Raw genomic sequence first — 20,793 nt, 5'->3', positions numbered from 1 at the left:
CAATTGATGTGTCTCTCTTACATCGATGTTTCTCTCTGTCTCTCCCCCTCCTTTCCACTCTCTTAAATCAATGGGAAAATGTCCTGAGGTGAGAATTAACAACAACAAAAAAATGATTAAAAAAAAAATAATGCTCCAAAGTGTTATCTACTGCATGCTACCCTTCATGGAAGAAAGACAGGAATACAGGAAAATATCTGTTTCCACTAATCTGTGCAAAAAAAAAACCCACAGGAAGGATAAACTACAAACTAATGAGATTGTGTGTATCGATTTCCTAGGGCTGTGTAACCAAATGCCACAAACCCGGTGGACGAATACAACAGAAATGCATTCTCCCACCGTTGTGGGGGCCAGAAAGCCGAAATAAAGGTGTTAGCAGGGCTGACTCCTTGTGGAGGCTCTACGAGAGTTTGTCCACACCCCTCTCCCAAGCTTCCGGTGTTAACCACAATCCTTGGTGCTCCTGGCTTGTAAGTGCATCATTCCAACCTCTGCCTCTGTCATCACACTGCCCTCTCTTCCCTGTGTGCATATCCTGTGTCTAAATTTACCTCTTCTTTGTTTTTTGTTTGGGTAACCCTCACCTGAGGATATTTTTCCATTGATTTTTATAGAGTGGAAGGGAGGAGAGACACAGAGAGAGAAACATCGATGTGAGAGACACACATCAACACATTGATCAGTTGCCTCCCACATGAGCCCTGACCATGGCTGGGGTTCAAGTCTGCAACTAAGGTACTAGAATGTGCCCTTGACTGGAATCGAATCTATCGGGACCCTTCAGTCCGCGGGCCGATGCTCTATCCACCCCAGTAGCAATGGGCACACCTGGCACCAGGGAGAGCGACCATCCTGGAACTGCCCACCTGAAAGTTGTATCTCCCAGGAAGCACCTTCATCTTGGGCAAACCTGGGTGAGCAGTGACCCTCCCTGGCACCAGATCTTGGTTTGTAAATACCACTGTCCGCTGAACAGAATCAGGACATTGGAAAACACACAAGCTAAGCCTGGAATACCTTGGGGTGCCAGAAAGTGATGAAGGACGCAGAAGAGGTGGGGCATGCCGGAAGGACACAGGCTCCTACAGGAAGGTGTGCCCAACAACAAAATCTAGGACAATCCAGGCAACAGAATAAAGAAAGTAATGGACTGCAAACTGACAAATAAAAGAAGTACCTGTTAGTCCATACTTAAATAAATAATAAACAAATGGGAGGGGTGGAGAAAGGGCCTTCCTTACAGCAGACCTGCAATTAATATATGTATAAGGAATGATGGAATAGACATCACCATTAAGCAAGCATAGTAATAGTTGTGACAGGTATAAATTGTTGATGGCTATTTAAAGGTCCACCAGAAACAGAATATTTGCATAATCTCAAACTATGCCCCCACAAGATACTTATTGATTTTAAAGAGAAAAACCAGTTTACCATGGAGAAAGTAGCAAATACCCCTTAACTAAGTGATCACAATCACCATCATCAGGAATGAAATGAGTCAACATCCTGCAACTCCTGGTGTGGTGAGCGGGCATGGCCTTCCTTTTGTCAAGCTCTTGCCAAAAATGTATCTCAATCTAATGACAAGAAAACATCAGACAAACCCAAATTATGGAACCTCCTATAAAATAAATGGTCAAAGGCACCAAGGTTCTGAAGGACAAACACGGACTGAGGAACCATCACAGACTGGAGGGGACTGAAGAAATATGACTAAGTGCAATGTAGATTCCTGGACCAAAATAAGGAAATCAATGGGAACACTGGCTAACTTAAAAGAAAATCGGCAGATAACTGAACAGTGTTGTTTAATGTTATTTCAGTTGTCAATAGCTGTACAATAGTTATGCAAGATATTAATGTCAGGGGAAACTAGGTGAAGAGAGGGAATCCTGAGTACTATTTTTATAACATTTCTGTAAAGTAGGAGATTAATTCAAAATAAAATGTTTCAAAATAAAAAAAAAATGCTTTAGAAATACTCTTATACATGTGTCATTTCACTTATGCACAAGTTTACACCGTAGTATACATCTAGTCCAGGGTTACGTCTGGTTTAAAATATGGTCCGTGCTGCCAAGTCACCCTCTACAGAGTCTGTAGCAGCGTACATGCCCACCAGCAACGTATGAGAGTGTGTACCACCCCAACCTCATGCCAACACAGTGCTACTATGAAACTTTTGGATCTCTGCCTATCAGTCAGGTAAAAATGTTATTGCACTTACATTTCATTTACATTTATCTTATGAGCAATATTGAGCATCTATCCATATTTTAAAATATTTTGTCTTTTTTTGTTAATGGACTGTTGATATTCTCTGATCATTTTTCTACCACATTTTCTATCTTTTGTTTATTGATTTGTAAGCGCTCTTTACACACAAGGTAAAAAAAATGTATATACAAAATGTATATATAAAATGTTCCAAAAAAATGTATATACACTTTGACAGCTGATAACTCACTTAATTTTCACTCCTTTGCAGGTTTAACTGATTTGAAATAATGGGTAAAGCCAGACTAAGCTTTAAACAAAGAAAATTTAGCCACTAGACTTTTTTATGGGGATACATAAAATCTAAAGTTTATGGTACAAGTCTGGCAATAGTTGACCAGCAATAATTAAGGGCACACACATACCAAACTAAATGATTCTTGATGTTTGCAATTCCATTGCTTGGCATTATCAGCAGTGCCTGCTCCATCAGTTTGAAAATAGACACTGACAAAAACTTACTCATTTCTGAAGATTCTTTAAAATTCTGAAAATGAAATGTATGTTAATAAACACTGACTTTATAATCATTCGAAGTGTGTATACATTTTTGGGGACACCCTATATTAAGGAAATTAGTCTTGTTTGTAAAGGCCTTTGTCACTCCAATATTAAACAATTTTCTCTTGTTTTATTTTTCCTATATCTTTTGTTTTCCTCCACTTAGTACTCAGAATACTTTTAAAAGGATTTAATATGTTGTTTATAATGGGAGTAATGGAAGTCCTCATAGTTTGGGAAAGGGGAAAAAATAAGCAATCTATATTTCCAACCAGGATTTGAAGACTTTTCAACATAATTCCAAGATTAGATTAAGCAAGAGCACTATTAAGAACAGGTTTGATTTCAGGTTAATTGAACTTTCTACAATGGCTTTAAGAATAAACCAATAATGCAATAAATCTGCCTGAGCCAGATACAAACACACTCTGTGCACAGTATCTGTCTTCATGTTTCCTCTACACCCTATGAGAAAACCACAAACCTCAGTGTCAGGCTACAATGTCACAATGTTAATCTATTCAGTGGTTTGGGGTTACACGAAATGGGAAGCACTAATAATTTGAATTTCACAAAACACACAGACACACAGACATACACACACACAGACACACACCTGCTGGTGCTCATGCTCTTTCCTCTACCTGCAACCACATCCTATCTTCCCACCTGAACTGCTCCAGGCCCAGTGTGAGGCCTCTCTTCCATCAAGTCTCCTGTCCCCCGAGTTGACAATAATCTCTCCCTACTATAAATTCAGATCACTTATTTTCTATGCTGCTTATTTAAAATTTCTGCTATAAGCCAACTTGTGGTATTTCTTCTACTATTAACTTTTTGTTAATGTATAGCTTATGTTACCAAATTAACAAGCTTATATTTCTTAGTATCCAACTTTTTCAAGACAAGAACATCCACATTTTGGAGGAAGACAAAGCATCTAGTAGGAAAGCAGCTCTTTTTACAATCATGGAACGTTTTATCGGCATAAACACCACTATGCTCAAGCAGAAGAATATTAGGTCAGCCAACAGACAGTGTTAGTGGTCCTACAAGGCCTTTTTTTTTTTTTTTTTTTTTTTTTACTAGTAAGCAGCAATTAAAAATGCAACTGCCTGTAGGAACCGCCAAATGAGTTGAAACACAATGCGGTTCTGGCAGGTGTAGCTCAGTTGGTTGAGCAACATCTCATGCACCAAGAGGTTGCCGGTTCAATTCCCTGTCAGAGCACATGCCTGGGTTGTGGGCTCGCCCCAGGAGGCGGCCAATCAATGGTTCTCTCTCTCTCTGCCTCTCCTCTTCCTTCCCCCATCTCTCTAAAATCAATAAAAACATGTTTAAAAACAAGAATGGGTATTTCTTTTGCTTTTTAAAAAGATCACCATCTATCAGCCATAGTCCTTACTATGATATTGTTTCATAACTGCATCTTAAGTTATGCACTTTAAAAAAATGTTTTTATTGATTTCAGAGAGGAAGAGAGAAGGAGGAATGGAAACATCAATAATGAGAATCATCATATATGTCGTATATATTTTTTAAAATGTATACACACTTTAACAGCTGACAGCTCAATTTTGAAAATGAAATGTATTTTAATAAACAATGCCTTTATAATTATTCAAAGTGTGTGTATATAGTTTTGGGATAATATACTGTGTGTATATATATAAATTTTTTTAAAAGAATAGTTTATTGATTTCTAGAGGAAGGGAGAGGGAGAGGGAAACATCTATGTGAGAGCGCAACATCAATCAGCTGCCTTCTGCAAACCCCCCACCAGGGATTGAGCCTGCAACCTTGCATGTGCCCCTGACCAAACCAGCAACTTCCTGGTACATGGGACAATGCCCAACCAAACTGAGCCACATTGGCCAGAACTATATATATTTTTCAAATATGATTTTATTGATTTTAGAGAGAGACAGTGAGAAGCATCAATGTGAGAGAGAAACATCAATTGGCTTGACTCCTGCACACACCCCAACTGAAACCAAACCTGCAACCCACCCAGGCATGTGCCCTAACCAGGAATCAAACCAGCTACCCTCTGGTACACAGGACGTTCAACCAACTGAGCCACACCAGCCAGGGCTATGTCCTATATTTTTACCATTCAGCGATGGCCCTCTCTGTTACTTGTTTTGTTTCCTTGTATTCAGGGAGTTGGATGTTTCTTGATAGGATGTAAGTATAAGTATACCTTAGTAGAAAATTATTCACACAAGCCCTGAAACATAATAGGGTGAAAATGTTTGAGCACACCAGTGGTAAGAACTTAGACATTTTTGAGGGAATACAAATCTTTATTTGACACATAAGTGGAAAGTGAAGTGCTTTATGTGTAGAGTATTGATATTCTTAAAACAAATCTTACTGAAGTAATTGCTGAACTTAAGAAAGAAAATGTTTGGAGAAAGTTCAGATGTATAAATAAATGGAAAAACAAATCGATGTTTCTCTCCCTTCCTCTCTCTACAATCGACTTTTTAAAAAAGAGAAGGTATAGCTAAAAAAAAAAACAAAAACCTTCGAGCCCTGACCAGTTTGGCTCAATGGCTAGAGCGTCGGCCTGTGGACTGAAGGGTCCCAGGTTCGATTCCAGTCAAGGGCATGTACCTTGGTTGCAGTCACATCCCCAGAAGGGGATGTGCAGGAGGCAGCTGATTGATGTTTCTCTCTCATGGATGTTTCCAACTCTCTATCCCTCTCCTTCCTCTCTGTAAAAAAAAAAAATCAATTTTATATATATATATATACACACACACACACACGTATATATATTTTAAAGCATTTGATAAACTTATATAGAACTCAAAAAAAATTTACTTGATCCAAAAGAAGGCAAGAAAGGATGAAGAGAGGGGGAAAAATGATAAGGGACAAAAAAAAATGGTAGAGATAAATTCAACAATATCAATAATTGCATTTTATGTTAATAGACTAATTGCTGATTATAAGGCAAGGATTGTCAGAACTGATAAAGCAAGACCTAATTATATACTGTCTACAAAACAATTATTTTAAATGCAAAAACATAGGTACTCTGAAAGTCAACAGATAGAAATGATATACCATATAAAAAGTACACATAAGAAGGCCGGAGTGACTATATTAATAGCAGACGAAAGAGACTTCAAAATAAAAAGTATTACCAGAAAAAAAAGGATAGTTCAGGATAAAAACAAATACAATTCATCAGGAAAACTAAATCACAAATGTATCTGCCTAATAACAGAACTTCAAAATATATGAAGTTATAACTAAAAGAATTCAAAAACAAAAGAAAGCCCTAGCCGGTTTGGCTCACTGGATAGAGTGTCGGCCTGCAGATTGAAGGGTCCCAGGTTCGATTCTGGTCAAGGCCACATGCCTGGGTTGTGAGCTTGATCCCCAGTAGGGGGCGTGCAGGTGGCAGCCAATCAATGATTCTCTCTCATCATTGATGTTCCTATTTCTCTCTCCCTCTCCCTTCCTCTCTGAAATCAATAAAAAAAAAATACGAAAACAGCCGAAACCGGTTTGGCTCAGTGGATAGAGCGTCGGCCTGCGGACTGAAGGGTCCCAGGTTCGATTCCGGTCAAGGGCATGTACCTGGGTTGCGGGCACGTCCCCAGTGGGGGATGTGCAGGAGGCAGCTGATCGATGTTTCTCTCTCATCGATGTTTCTGACTCTCTATCTCTCTCCCTTCCTCTCTGTGGAAAATCAATAAAATAAATTTAAAAAAAAAATACGAAAACAAAACAAAACAAAGACAAGTATCACATGATCTCACTTATGTGGAATCTAATGAACAAAATAAACTGATGAACAAAATAGATCCTGAGACATAGAAGCATAGAACAGACTGTTGAATCTCAGAGAAAAGACGGGGTGGGTGGGTGGGAAGAGATTAACCAAAGAACTTGTAAGCATATATGCATAACTCATGGACACAGACAATAGTGTGATGAAGGCTTTGGGTGGGAGGTGGGTTAGGCTAGAAGGGATCAATGGGGGAAGAAAGGGGGACATATGTAATACTTTCAACAATAAAGATTAAAAAGAAAAGAAAAAGAAAAAGCAATTCCACAGCCATAGTTGGAGATTTTAATATCCCTCTCTCAACAACAAATAGAACTAGATAAAAAAATAGAATAAATCAAGACACAGATCATCTGAACTACTGTGTGAAACACTCTGACTTAATGGATATTTATATGGGTGTCCCAAAATTCACGTAAGAAGTAATTTTGATAGAAAACACAGGTTTATAATTAAAAATTGTCAATTTTTTATTGATTCATAAAGTATGCAGTATAGGGTTATGTATGGAATAGCACATCGGGTAAATGGCCTCCATGGCTTGCTGGCACATACGCAAAGCTGTGGTCTTCACTGGTTGCTGGGAGCCGGCCCCTGTTTCAAGGGACCTGGCATATATGGCATACTGTTCTTAATATGTTTGCTCACCTTCTTGGCACTATGTGTTTTAACCAAGGTCTCTGAGAAAGGTTGTTTCCTCAGGTAGGGATTTTCCCCTGAAGTTAGGGAGGGAATAAAACCTCTTAACTAAAGTGCCAGGCGGGTAATTAATCACTTTAACTATGAACAACCATGCTTAAGCTACATAATCTTTACTCCCTGGAATGGAGATAAGAAACGCCCTAACCTTTGGAATAGAGATTGATAGGATTGGAATCAACTGGTATAAATACAGATGTAACAAGACAGAACTTAGAAGACAGAACCTACACACAGAACTTAGAAGACAGAACCTACACAGAACCTACAGACAGAAGAACTTCGCTGGAGAGAACATGGCAAAAGATCCTGGACTGAACCTGACTACAGAAATTGGCAAGAGAACCTGACTAGAACCTGGTGACTGAACCTGGCTGGAGAACCTGGACAGAACCTGGCTGGAGAACCTAGCGAGGGAACATGGCTACAGAACCTGGCTGGAGAACCTGGAGAACCTAGCAACAGAACATGGACACAGAACCTGGCTAGAGATCCTAACCAGAACTTCGCTGGAGATCCTGACCAGAACTTGGCCAGAGATCCTGGCTAGGCTGCTAATCAACTGAACGCTGTCTCCGTGTCATTCCTTCTTCGCCGACTCTGTCCACACCTTTGGGGACCCCTGGACCTGCTGGGGCTGGACCCCAGCAATTGGTCTTCATTGTCCCTGCTCCTGGGCCATAATTGGTACTTGGTAATGCTTATCAAATTGAAGGGATTGAAATTAAAGGGCAACAGGTATTAGAATCTGATTCACTAAACCAAGTAAAATTGGGCTTTAATTTTTTGTTGTTGTTGTTGTTAACGCTCACGCAAAATTCAAATCTTGCATGAATTTTGGGACACGCTATAGAATACTAAACTCAACTGCAAAATACAGTTCTTGAAAAAGAATACATTTTTTCAAGTGCACAGGGTACATTCACTAGGAGACCATAAAATGGGCTACAAATCTCAATAAATTTAGAAGGACCGAAATCATAAAAGCTCTTCGATACAACAGAATTAAGTCAGAGTCAATAATAATAAAATATCTAGAGAAACCCAAGTGTCTGGAAATTAAACAACATATTTTAAATAATCCATAGGACAAGGAAGAAATCACAAGGGAAATGAGATAATACTACTTTAAACTAAATGGCAATGAAAATACAATATATTGAAAGTTGTGGAATACACCTAGAGAAGCACGCAGCAAGGAACTTACAGCTTTAAATGCTTATGTCAGAAAAGAAGCCTAAAAGTCAATGATCTCGGGTTTTACCTCAGAAAAAAGAAGCACAAAGTCTCCCCAAAGAAAGTAGAAGGGAGGACTAACAAAGAACAGAAATCAAAGAAACAGAAAACTGACAATGGGAAAATTAACAAAAAGTTGATTCTTGAACAAAACCAACAAAACTGATAACTCTAAGGTACACCGATGAACTAAAATGAGAATACCAACATCAGGAATGAAGGCAGGGCTCTCATTACAAGTTCCAATGGCATTCGAAGGGTAATAAGGAAACGTTATGGACAAATTTATGGCAAGAAAGTTGATAATTTAGATGAACTATGGACAAATTCCTTGGGGGGGAAAATATATCCAGAGTGACAGAGGATGAAACAGAAATTCTGAATTGCTTTATATCTAATAAAGAAATTTAATTTTTTATATTTTTTTTTTGGTTATGAGTTTATTTGAGCGAAAGTGACGACATATACCGGGGAGCAAGATGGCAAATGCTCCTGAGTGTTTTCAAAATATCTCCACAACCCTGGCCCATGTGCTCAGTGGTTAGAGCATCAGCCATGTACCAAAGAGTTGCTGATTCAATTCCCAATCAAGGGAATGTATCTGGGTCACAGGTTTGATCTCCAGCCTGTCAGGGCACATGTAGGAGGCAACCCCAATCAACGTGTCTATCCCCCTACCCCCGGCCCCCGCCAACCCTCCCTCCCTCCCATTCTCTCTAAAAACTAATGGGGAAAAGTATCGAGTGAGGATTAACAAATAGAAAAGTTTTATGAGGAGAGCATAGCCCTAAGTCAAAACCTCACAAATACATTACACACACACACACACACACACACACAGAGTAAAAGTGATAGACTAGCCCAGCTGGTGTGGCTCAGTGGTTGAGCATCAAGCCATGAACTACGAGATGGTGGTTCGATTCCCTGTCAGAGCACATGCCTGGGTTGTGGACTTGCAGGAGGCAGCTGATAAAGGATTCTATCTCATCACTGATGTTTCTCTCTCTCTCCCTCTCCCTTCCTCTCTCGGAAATTAATAAAAAATAAAATATGGGGAGATTTATTAAAAAAAAAGCAATAGACTAATATCCCTCATGAACACAGACATGGAAGTTCTGAATAAAATATTAGCAAGTCGAATCCCAGCAACAACACAGCGCCGGTAACTAACTATTACGCAGCCAGCTCTGGGCAGTGAACTTCCACTGGAGAGAGGCCCTATAGCCTCAGAGGCCAACCCCAGAACACTGCCACCCAGAGGCTGACCCACAAACTGACTCTTTGCTAAACACAAAATAAGGCAGTCTGGGAAACAAATGCGGCTTGCTTTAAAATAAGGACTGTGGTTTACAACACAGAGGAACAGTGTATCGCAGGGAAACTCAACACTCTCCTGAATACCTGGCAGGTCTAAGGCGAGCCACACTGAAGAACAGAAGAACCGAAGGACCTTCACTACTGCAAGTCTTTTTTTTTTCTTTTTTCAACTTTTAACTAAGAAACCAATTTTTTTCTTCTTCTTCTTTTTTTTTCTTCTTCTTTTTCCATCACCTCATTTTACCCTTTTAAATACTACCTTCTTATTTTTAACCAGTATTATTACTGCTACCATTTTACCATTTTTTAAAGTGCCATTTTATTTTCTCTTTATTTTATTTTGGGATTAGTGTTCTCCATTCTATTTTCATCGTTATATTATTGGTTGTTTCTAGTTTGCATTCATCTCCAGGGAGCTGTTGCTGGAATCTGTTAGGATTAATGGCGGTTCTATAGGAGTATTCTCCTCATATTGAAAGTCTCTTCCCCTCTTCCACTTCATTCTCTCTTTTCGCTCTTTTATTTTCTTTTTTTTTCTTTTTTCTCCTTTTTTTTTCTTGTCTTTTCTTTTCTCGCTTTTTTTCCCCCCCTCCTTTTTCCCAATTTCATTTTTGTACTCCTTTTTTTGGTCCCTACTTTTCTTTTCTTTTTTTTCTTTTATCTTTTTCCGTTCCATCCTCCTTATCCCCTAATTCTCTTAATTCGGGTGGTCACCTTTATTTGGGGTTATTAATATCGCGAATATATTTGTGTATACTGCCGGGTACATGGTGCCTTGTTGTGTTGTATTTTGTGCCTTTAAATCAACGCAGCAGATCGAAGCTACAGCAACCTCCAGAGCACCACACCCTCTGCTGAGGAACAGCAGCTATATGTGAAGCCTCGCCCCACCAGCCAGAAGAGCCACCTCAGCTGTGTACAACACACACCAGAGGAGCTGCTGCCAACTGAAGAGCAGCTGCTACCGCAACCGCCCGAAGAGCAACCACAGACCAAGGAGTCACTGCCACCAAGGGAGCAACCACTGAACGACTCAACGTCTAGATATGTCAGTGAGATCAAACATGGGTAGACAAAGAAACCCCCAAAGGAAAGAGAAGGAGGACTCTCCAGAAAAGCAGCTAAGTAATACAGAGGCATGCAACATGACAGACAAAGAATTCAGAATAAGGGTCCTAGAGTGCATAAACCGGATGGAGGAAAAAATCGACATCCTCTGCAAGAAGCAAGAAGAAACAGATGAAAAAATCGATAACATATGGAAGAAGCTAGAAGAAACAGATGAAAAAATCAACAACTTAAGTAAGACCCAAGAAGAAAAGAAGAGTGATATAGCTGCAATAAAAAACTCCATTGAAAGTATCAACAGTAGACTAGGAGAAGCGGAGGACCGAATTAGTGAATTAGAAGACAAGGAAGCAAAACACAGCCAAAATGTACTGCAATTGGAGAAAAAAATTAAAAGACAGGAGGAGAGCCTAAGGGAGCTTTGGGACAACATGAAACGAAACAACATACGAATAATAGGGGTCCCAGAACAACAGAAGGATGAACAAGGATTAGAAAACCTATTAGAAGAAATAGTATCAGAAAACTTCCCTGAGGTGGGGAAGAAAAAAGTCACACAAGCCCAGAGAGTCCCAAACAAGGTGAACCCGAAAAGACCCACACCAAGACACATCATAATTACCATGGCAAATGTTCAGGACAAAGAGAGAATCTTACAGGCTGCAAGAGAGAGACGGAAAGTTACATACAAGGGATCTCCCATTAGATTGTCAAATGATTTCTCAACAGAAACACATCAGGCCAGAAAAGAAAGGACAGAAATTTACAAAGTGATGCAAAGCAAAGGACTGAATCCAAGAATACTCTATCCAGCAAGGCTATCATTCAAACTTGAAGGGGAAATAAGAAGCTTCACAGACAAAAAAAGGCTAAGGGAGTTTATCACCACCAAGCCAGCAATGCAAGGAATGCTAAAGGGACTGGTATAAAAATAATAAAAAGCTCAGAAAGAAAACAGCCACACAGACACAAAAAAGAAATGGCTACAAATAAGTACCTTTCAATAATAACTTTAAACGTAAACGGACTAAATGCTCCAAACAAAAGACATCGAGTGGCTGAATGGATAAAAAAACATGACCCATACATCTGCTGTCTACAAGAAACCCACCTCATTAGAAGGGACTCACACAGACTGAAAGTGAAAGGATGGAAAAATATCTTTCAGGCAAATGGAAAGGAAAAGAAAGCTGGGGTAGCAATACTTATATCGGACAAAATAGACCTCAAAGTGAAGGCCATAACAAGAGATAAGGAAGGCCACTTCATAATACTAAAGGGATCAATTCAACAAGAAGATATAACCCTGGTAAACATATATGCACCCAATGCAGGAGCACCCAAATTCATAAAAAAACTCCTGGAAGATATCAAAGGAGAGATCGACAACAATACAATCATAGTAGGGGACTTTAATACACCACTGACAGCACTGGATAAGTCCTCTAGACAAACAATCAGCAAAGATACAGCAATCCTAAATGACTCACTAGATCAGATGGACTTAATAGACATCTTCAGAACACTTCACCCCAGTGCCACGGAATATACATTCTACTCAAGTGCTCATGACACATATTCAAAAATAGACCATATATTGGGTCACAAGCAAAGTATCCCCAAATTCAAGAAGATTGAAATCATAAAAAGCATCTTCTCAGACCACGATGGCATAATATTAGAAATAAACTACAATAAAAACAACCCAAAATACTCAAACACCTGGAAGCTGAATAGCATGCTATTAAATATTGATTGGATTACCAATGAAATCAAAGAAGAAATTCAAAACATCCTGGAAACTAATGACAATGAAAACACAACAATCCAAAACCTATGGGACACATTGAAAGCAGTCCTGAGAGGGAAGTTTATAGCTCTACAGGCCTATCTCAAAAAACAAGAAAAAATGGTAGTAAATCAGCTAACCCTACAACTCAAAGAATTAGAAAGAGAGCAACAAGAAAACCCCAGAGTGAGCAGAAGGAAGGAGATAATAAAGATTAAAGCAGAAATAAATGACATAGAGACCAAAAAAACAATACAGAAACTCAATGAAACCAAGAGCTGGTTCTTTGAAAGGATAAACAAGATTGACAAACCTCTAGCCAGACTCACCAAGAAGCAAAGAGAGAGGACCCAAATCAACAAAATCAGAAACGATAGAGGCGAAATAACAACAGACCCCACAGAAATACAAATGATTGTTAAAAAATACTATGGTCAGCTCTACTCCAACAAACTAGACAACCTGGAGGAAATGGACAAATTCCTAGAAAAATACAACATTCCAAAACTCAATCAGGAAGAATCTAAAAATCTCAACAGGCCAATAACTATGGAAGAAATTGAAGCAGTCATCAAAAAGCTTCCATCAAACAAAAGCCCAGGACCAGACGGCTTCACAGGGGAGTTTTACCAAACATTCAAGGAAGAACTAAAACCTATCCTCCTCAGACTACTACAAAAAATTCAAGAGGAAGGAACACTTCCAAGCTCATTCTATGAAGCCAGCATCACCCTAATACCAAAACCAGGTAAAGACAACACAATGAAAGAGAATTACAGGCCAATATCCCTCGTGAACATAGATGCCAAAATCCTCAACAAAATCTTAGCAAATCGGATCCAGCAGTACATCAGAAAGATCATACACCATGACCAAGTAGGATTTATCCCAGGGATGCAAGGATGGTACAATATCCGCAAATCAATAAACGTGATACATCACATAAACAAATTGAAAGAAAAAACCACATGGTCATATCAGTTGATGCAGAAAAAGCATTTGACAAAATTCAACACCCATTTTTGATAAAAACTCTCAGCAAGGTGGGAGTAGATGGATCATACCCCAACATAATAAAAGCCATATATGACAGGCCCACAGCCAACATCATACTCAATGGACAAAAACTAACACCATTTCCCCTAAGAACAGGAACAAGACAGGGATGCCCCCTCTCACCACTCCTGTTCAACATAGTACTGGAAGTGTTAGCCATTGCAATTCGGCAAGAAGAAGAAATAAAAGGCATCCAAATTGGAAAAGAGGAAGTAAAACTGTCCTTATTTGCAGACGACATGATATTATACATACAAAACCCTAGAGACTCCATCAAAAAGCTACTAGACTTAATACATGAAGATGGCAATGTAGCAGGATACAAAATTAACCCCAAGAAATCTGAGGCATTTCTATACACCAATAGTGAACTTTCAGAAAGAGAGATTATAAAAACAATCCCGTTTACCATCGCACCAAAAAAATTAAGCTACCTAGGAATAAACTTAACTAAAGAGGTAAAAGACCTCTACTCAGAAAACTACAGGACGTTGAAAAAAGATATAGAGGAAGACATAAACAGATAGAAGAACATACCGTGTTCGTGGATTGGTAGAATCAACATCATTAAAATGTCCATACTACCCAAAGCAATCTATAAATTCAACGCACTTCCCATTAAAATACCAACGGCATACTTCAGAGATCTAGAACGAACTCTCCAAAAATTCATCTGGAATAAAAAAAGACCCCGAATAGCTGCAGCAATCCTGAAAAAGAACTAAGTAGGTGGGATCTCAATACCAGATATCAAGTTGTATTACAAAGCCACTGTTCTCAAAACTGCCTGGTACTGGCACAAGAATAGGCATATAGATCAATGGAATAGAATAGAGAGCCCAGAAATCGGCCCGAACCAGTATGCTCAATTAATATTTGACAAAGGAGGCAAGAACATTCAATGGAGCCAAGATAGTCTCTTCAATAAATGGTGTTGGGAAAATTGGACAGATATATGCAAAAAAATGAAACTAGACCACCAACTTACACCATACACAAAAATAGACTCAAAATGGATAAAGGACTTAAATGTACGACAGGAAACCATAAAAATTCTGGAAGAATCCAAAGGCAACAAAATCTCAGACATATGCCGAAGCAATTTCTTCACTGATACAGCTCCTAGGGCACTTGAAACTAAAGAGAAAATTAACAAATGGGACTACATCAAAATAAAAAGCTTCTGCACAGCAAAAGAAACCATCAACAAAACAACGAGAAAACCCACTGTGTGGGAAAACATATTTGCCAATGTCATATCTGATAAGGGCCTAATCTCCAAAATTTATAGGGAACTCATACAACTTAACAAAAGGAAGATAAACAATCCAATCAAAAAATGGGCAAAGGACTTAAATAGACACCTTTCAAAAGAGGACATTCAGAAAGCCAAGAGACATATGAAAACATGCTCAAAGTCACTAATCATCCGAGAGATGCAAATCAAAACAGCAATGAGGTACCATCTCACACCTGTCAGACTGGCTATCATCAACAAATCAACAAACGACAAGTGCTGGAGAGGATGTGGAGAAAAAGGAACACTTGTGCACTGCTGGTGGGAATGCAGACTGGTGCAGCCACTATGGAAGACAGTATGGAGTTTCCTTAAAAAACTGAAAATGGAACTCCCATTTGACCCTGTGATCCCACTTCTAGGAATATATCCCCAGAAACTAGAAACACCAATCAGAAAGGATATATGCACCCATATGTTCATAGCAGCACAATTCACCATAGCTAAGATCTGGAAACAGCCTAAGTGCCCATCAGTAGATGAATGGATTAGAAAACTGTGGTACATCTACATGATGGAATACTATGCTGCTGTAAAAAGGAAGGAACTCTTACCATTTGCAACGTCATGGATGGAACTGGAGAGCATTATGCTAAGTGAAATAAGCCAGTCAATGAAGGAAAAATACCACATGATCTCACTCATTCATGGATAATAGAGACCATTATAAACTTTTGAACAATAATAGATACAGAGGCAGAGCTGCCTCAAACAGATTGTCAAACTGCAGCGGGAAGGCCGGGGAGGGTTGGGGGGCAGGAGGTAGGGGGGTAAGAGATCAACCAAAGGACTTGTATGCATGCATATAAGCATAACCAATGGACATAAGACACTGGGGGATAGGGGAGGCTAGGGGACTGTCTAGGGCGGGGGGATAAAATGGACACATATGTAATACCCTTTGTAATACTTTAAGCAATAAAAAAAAAAAATATTAGCAAGTCAAATCCAGCAATATGTAAAAATGATACTATATCATAACCTACCCAGGTTTACACCAGGGATGCAACGCTGATTTAGCACTAGACAATTAATCGATATAATTCACTTTACAAACAACAACCACAAAAAGAACCAGCAAAAGAAATGGAACTAATGGGCTCAGAATGAAGGAACAAATGAGAGTATGGTTACTATAGCAAATTGCAGAGGGCAGGCCCATCTGTATAGGCAAGAGCTGCTACTCTGTTCTCAGAGACTGTCACCACCATCAAATAAATGTAGGCAAGACTCTCAGAACTTTCAATTTTTCAATAGAAATAAGAAACTCAGCCCTAGCCGGTTTGGCTCAGTGGACAGAGCATCGGCCTGTGGACTGAGGGGTCTTGGGTTTGATTCCAGTCAAGGGCATATGCCTGGGTTGCAGACTTGATCCCCAGTAGTGGGTGTGCAGGAGGCAGCCAATCAATGATTCTCTTTCATCATTGATGTTTCTATCTCTCTCTCTCTCTCCCTTCCTCTCTGAAATAAATAAAAAAAAATATATTTTTTAAAAGTAGAACAAAAGAAATGTGTTTTTTAAAAATAAACTCAAATATGTATGTGAAATCTGATTTTAAATGTTTGCAATTACCTCTTTAAATGTTTGGACCGAACAAAATTTATTTACAGCTAGAATTAGCCTATAGTTGCTAGTTGGTAACTCTTTTTCTAATATGGAAAATGACCCATGAGAAAGTTTACCAGCAAAATGAAAAAGAGTAGCCCTAGCTGGTTTGGCTCAATGGATAGAGCGTCAGCCTGCAGACTGAAGGGTCCCAGGTTCGATTCCGGTCAAGGGGGTTGTGGGCTCAATCCCCAGTAGGGGGCATGCAGGAGGCAGCCAATCGATGATTCTCATCATTGATGCTTCTCTCTTTCTCCCTCTCCCTTCCTCTCTAAAATCAATAAAATATATTTTAAAAAAGAAAAAGAGTAAAGCTTCAAAGAAGAGGCTCACACTCCCATTTGTTAGAAATGCATCAGAGAACAGCTTTTCTAGAAAAAGCAGATGATCTTTATGACCTTGGGGCAAACATAGGCTGGCAAACTTTTTCTGTAAAGGGCCCACAGTAAATATTTTAGGCTTTTTGAGCCCTGTGGTCTCTCTTGCAGCTACTCATCTCTGCCATGTGGCAGGAAAGCAGTCACAGACAACATGTGAAAGAATGGGGCCTGTCTGTGTCCCAATACAACTTTATTCACAGAAATACTAGCAGGCCATCAGCCTAATTTGACCAACAGGCCTTCGCCTGCAGAACCTTGGGGTAAACCACAAAAGATTGGTATATTTGACTAAATTAAAATTAAGAACTTCTGTTCATAAACACAAACACACACACAAAACAAGACACCAAGACAAGAGTGAAATAGTGAGCCACAAACTAAGAGAATACATTTGCAATAATTATTAATTGCAAAGGACTGATTTATAAAAGATTAGTACCCATACAAAACATATAGAAATTTTAAAAAGTTAAACAATCAGAAGGAAAAATGGGGGCAAAAGACATGAATAGCAAATATGAAAAGGAAACAAATGGTTAGTAATCATGAAAAACTATGCTCAATTTCATTAGTCAGGACCCATTTTGAAACACCACCCTAAACCTAGCAATTCCACACTTAGGTACATTACATACCCTAGAGAAATGCCCACATCTGTGAGGCAGGATGCCTGTACAATGAAGTTCAAGCCACCTCGTTTATAAAAGCCCCATACTAGAAGCAACCCAATGTCTGTGTCTGGGATGGAGAAGTAAGCTGCAGTACATTATACAATGAAACATTAGAGAACAATGACATAGATAAACCTTACAGTTCCATTTAACTGCACATGCAGTTTATGTACTTTCCTATGTATATCTTATAATCAAACATACACAGACACAAGATATCATTTAATACTCACTAGACTTGCAAAGATTAAAAAGTCCAAGTACACCGTCCTGGCTGGTGTGGCCCAGTTGGTTCGATATTGTCCCATGCACCAAAGGTCACGGGTTCAATTCCCTGTCAGGGCACATACCCAAGTTGCGGGTTCACATTCGGGAGGCAACCAATCGATGTACCTCCCTCACACATAGATGTATCTCTTGCTCTATCTCTTCCTTCTTCCCTCTCTAAAATCAGTCAAACTTTTAAAAAGCCAAGAATACCACCCTAACTGGTTTGGCTCAGTGGATAGAGCGTCAGCCTGCGGACTGAAGGGTCCCAGGTTCGATTCTGGTCAAGGGCATGTACCTTGGTTGTGGGCACATCCCCAGTGGGAGGTGTGCAGGAGGCAGCTGATGGATGTTTCTCTCTCATCGATGTTTCTAACTCTCTATCCCTCTCCCTTCCTCTCTGCAAAAAAATCAATAAAATATATAATAAATAAATAAATAAAGCCAAGAATTGGATATGAGTGTGGAACAAAGGGGACTTTCACTATACTGCTGGTGTAGTAAACAGTGATACAACTTTTCTTAGAAAATAATTCCGCATTACTTTAGAAGTTGGAACATACTAAGTGAGCCAACAATTCCAATTAGGTGTATGTCAGGAATTATAAATGAAATGAATTATAAAATTATATGAATTATAAAGAAAGAAATGAAGGTATATTAACACAGCAGAATAAACAGAGAAAATAATGAACTACACCATTAGCATGGCAAAAGCTAAGAAAACAAATTGACCCAAGAAAGCAAAGTCCCAGCAGAATACACACACTATTGTTTCAATAAAGTCTGTGTATGTATATATACACATACAGGATGGGGCAAAAGTAGGGCTACAGTTGTGAGTATGTGAAACAGCTTATTATTCTTGTATTATTACTTATTCATTATTGCATTATTTTCCATTTGAACAACTGTAAACCTACTTTTGCCCCACCCTGTATGTACAGTAAAGAAAAGCAAGGGAATAAAACCCAGAGAATTCAGGTCAGCAGCCGAGAAAGGGATGCACCTGGGAGAGGTATACAAGGCCTTTGAGGGACTGGTAATTTCTATTTAAGCTAGATAATGGGTATTCATTTTATGCTTCTTTTAAAAACTGCACATACATATTACATGCATTCCTTTTTAAATGAAAAGGAGGGGGGAAATGAAAGGAAATAAAGCTTGGAGTGGGGGCTGGCCTCCAATTTCAACCCTTCTGAGTCATTCTGAACTTGCAAAGAGAAGTACACACATCCTCTCAGAACTTAGCTTGACATCAGCAGAGAAGCTCTCTGCAGTGTTGCCCGTGGGACGTAACAGGGTTGTGGACTAGATCTCCTTCTAGCCAACCTGGACTAATATGTAAGTCCCAGTTATGGCCAGGCCTGCAGGTATGAAGTGCAGGCAGCTGCAGGAAGAGGCCAGGGCCTGGCGGACCCAGCACAACTCAATCAATATTCCCCATCTCAGGCCCTCTCGTTGGCACTGTGCTTCAGTTCACATCACAGTTCATCTTTACCAGCTCAGATAAAGGGAGATATGCCAACAGAGCTGCACAGAATTCCTTTCAGAAACAACTTCCAGACAGTACTTCTGGTGGCCCTGTAGAGAAACCATGCAGGGCAGCAAGAAGCAGCCTGAGCCCTATGGAAGGCAATCTGGCCGAATCTGTCAAGATTACAAAATGCAACCTGGCCGGCATGACTCAGTGGTTGAGCACTGACCTATGAACCATGAGGTCACGGTTCAATGCCCGGGTTGCTCAATCCCAAGTGTGGAGCATGCAAGAGGCAGCTGATCAATGATTCTCTTTCATCACTGATATTTCTATCTCTCTTCCTCTCTGAAATCAATAAAAATATGTTTTAAAAAATTACAAAATGCATATATCTTTTAACCTGGCAATTTCATTCTATGGATACAGCTGAATCTGTATATAAAGACTAAGATGAAAGGCCATACATTTTAATACTGCATATAACAGCAAATGTCTGGAAACCACCTACATTTCTGTCTACAGAGGACAGGCAAAATAAACCATGGTGTCTCCCAACAAGCAACTACTACCATGTCACTATTAAAAAAAAAAAAAATCGGAAAAACCAAGATGGCGGCATAGGTAAACACCAGAGTTTGCTGCCTTGAACAACCACTTCAAAAATACAACTAAAAGACAGAACGGACATCGCCCAGAACCACAGGAAGGCTGGCTGAGTGGAAATTCTACAACTAGAAGGAAAGAGAAAAGCATACCGAGACTCAGAGGAGCAGCAGTGCAGAAGTAAAATACTAAGGTACAGAGGCACACACGGAGCGGGCTCAAGGCTGAGGGCGCGGTTGTCGTTTTCAATCGGGAGGGAGTCTCAGGCTCTGAGCTCCAGTTCCGGGCAAGTCTCTGGGGACCCAGACTCATATGGGAGAAGTGGGACTGTCTGGCATCAGTCGGAACTTGAGTGCAGCTTTCTCTCCGAGGGGCTTGCAGCGATTGCTGAGACACTGAGAAGCTGGGCCTCTGAGAGCAGCCATAACTGCTAGCCCCGCCCTGTTGGTCCCATGGGACCCGCCCGGCCCAAGCCCTGCAGGGAGGCTTTTGCTGGATAGCCTCAGGCAGAGGCTAGATTAGCACCTCCCTAGAGATCCAGGAGCCAGTGTACCCAGAGGTCGGAGTGGGACCATCCAGTTTGCAGCTCTGTGGAACCATAAAGGACACACTCAGGGGGCAGACTCAGTGAGCACCAAAGCCCCATTGAAGCAAGTCTTTCCCCGGAGGGGTGTCTCCAGCACAGAAGTTCTTCCACTGCAGACACAGCTGATTCTCACAGCCAATTGGCCTAAA

At 39.9% G+C, this 20,793-nt stretch overlaps 1 protein-coding gene across 3 annotated transcripts in view; it reads right to left on the bottom strand.

Annotated features, from left to right (window-relative positions):
• TRAP1 (TNF receptor associated protein 1) overlaps positions 1-20,793 on the bottom strand; it is a 71,535-nt gene that overhangs the window by 33,547 nt on the left and 17,195 nt on the right. Inside the window, exon 2 of one of the 3 annotated variants that reach the window (XM_081089222.1) lies at positions 1,021-1,114. The exons of the other annotated variants lie outside the window; for them this stretch is intronic. The gene's annotated coding sequence lies outside the window, so the exon portion shown is untranslated. The remainder of the gene's footprint in view (positions 1-1,020; positions 1,115-20,793) is intronic. 3 annotated transcript variants of the gene reach the window in all.

Source organism: Myotis nattereri (assembly GCF_964212035.1).
Source record: "Myotis nattereri genome assembly, chromosome: 4".
Lineage (NCBI taxonomy): Eukaryota > Metazoa > Chordata > Mammalia > Chiroptera > Vespertilionidae > Myotis > Myotis nattereri.
The sequence above is the reverse complement of the archived record's forward strand: the minus strand, read 5'-3'. Positions and strand labels throughout refer to the sequence as shown.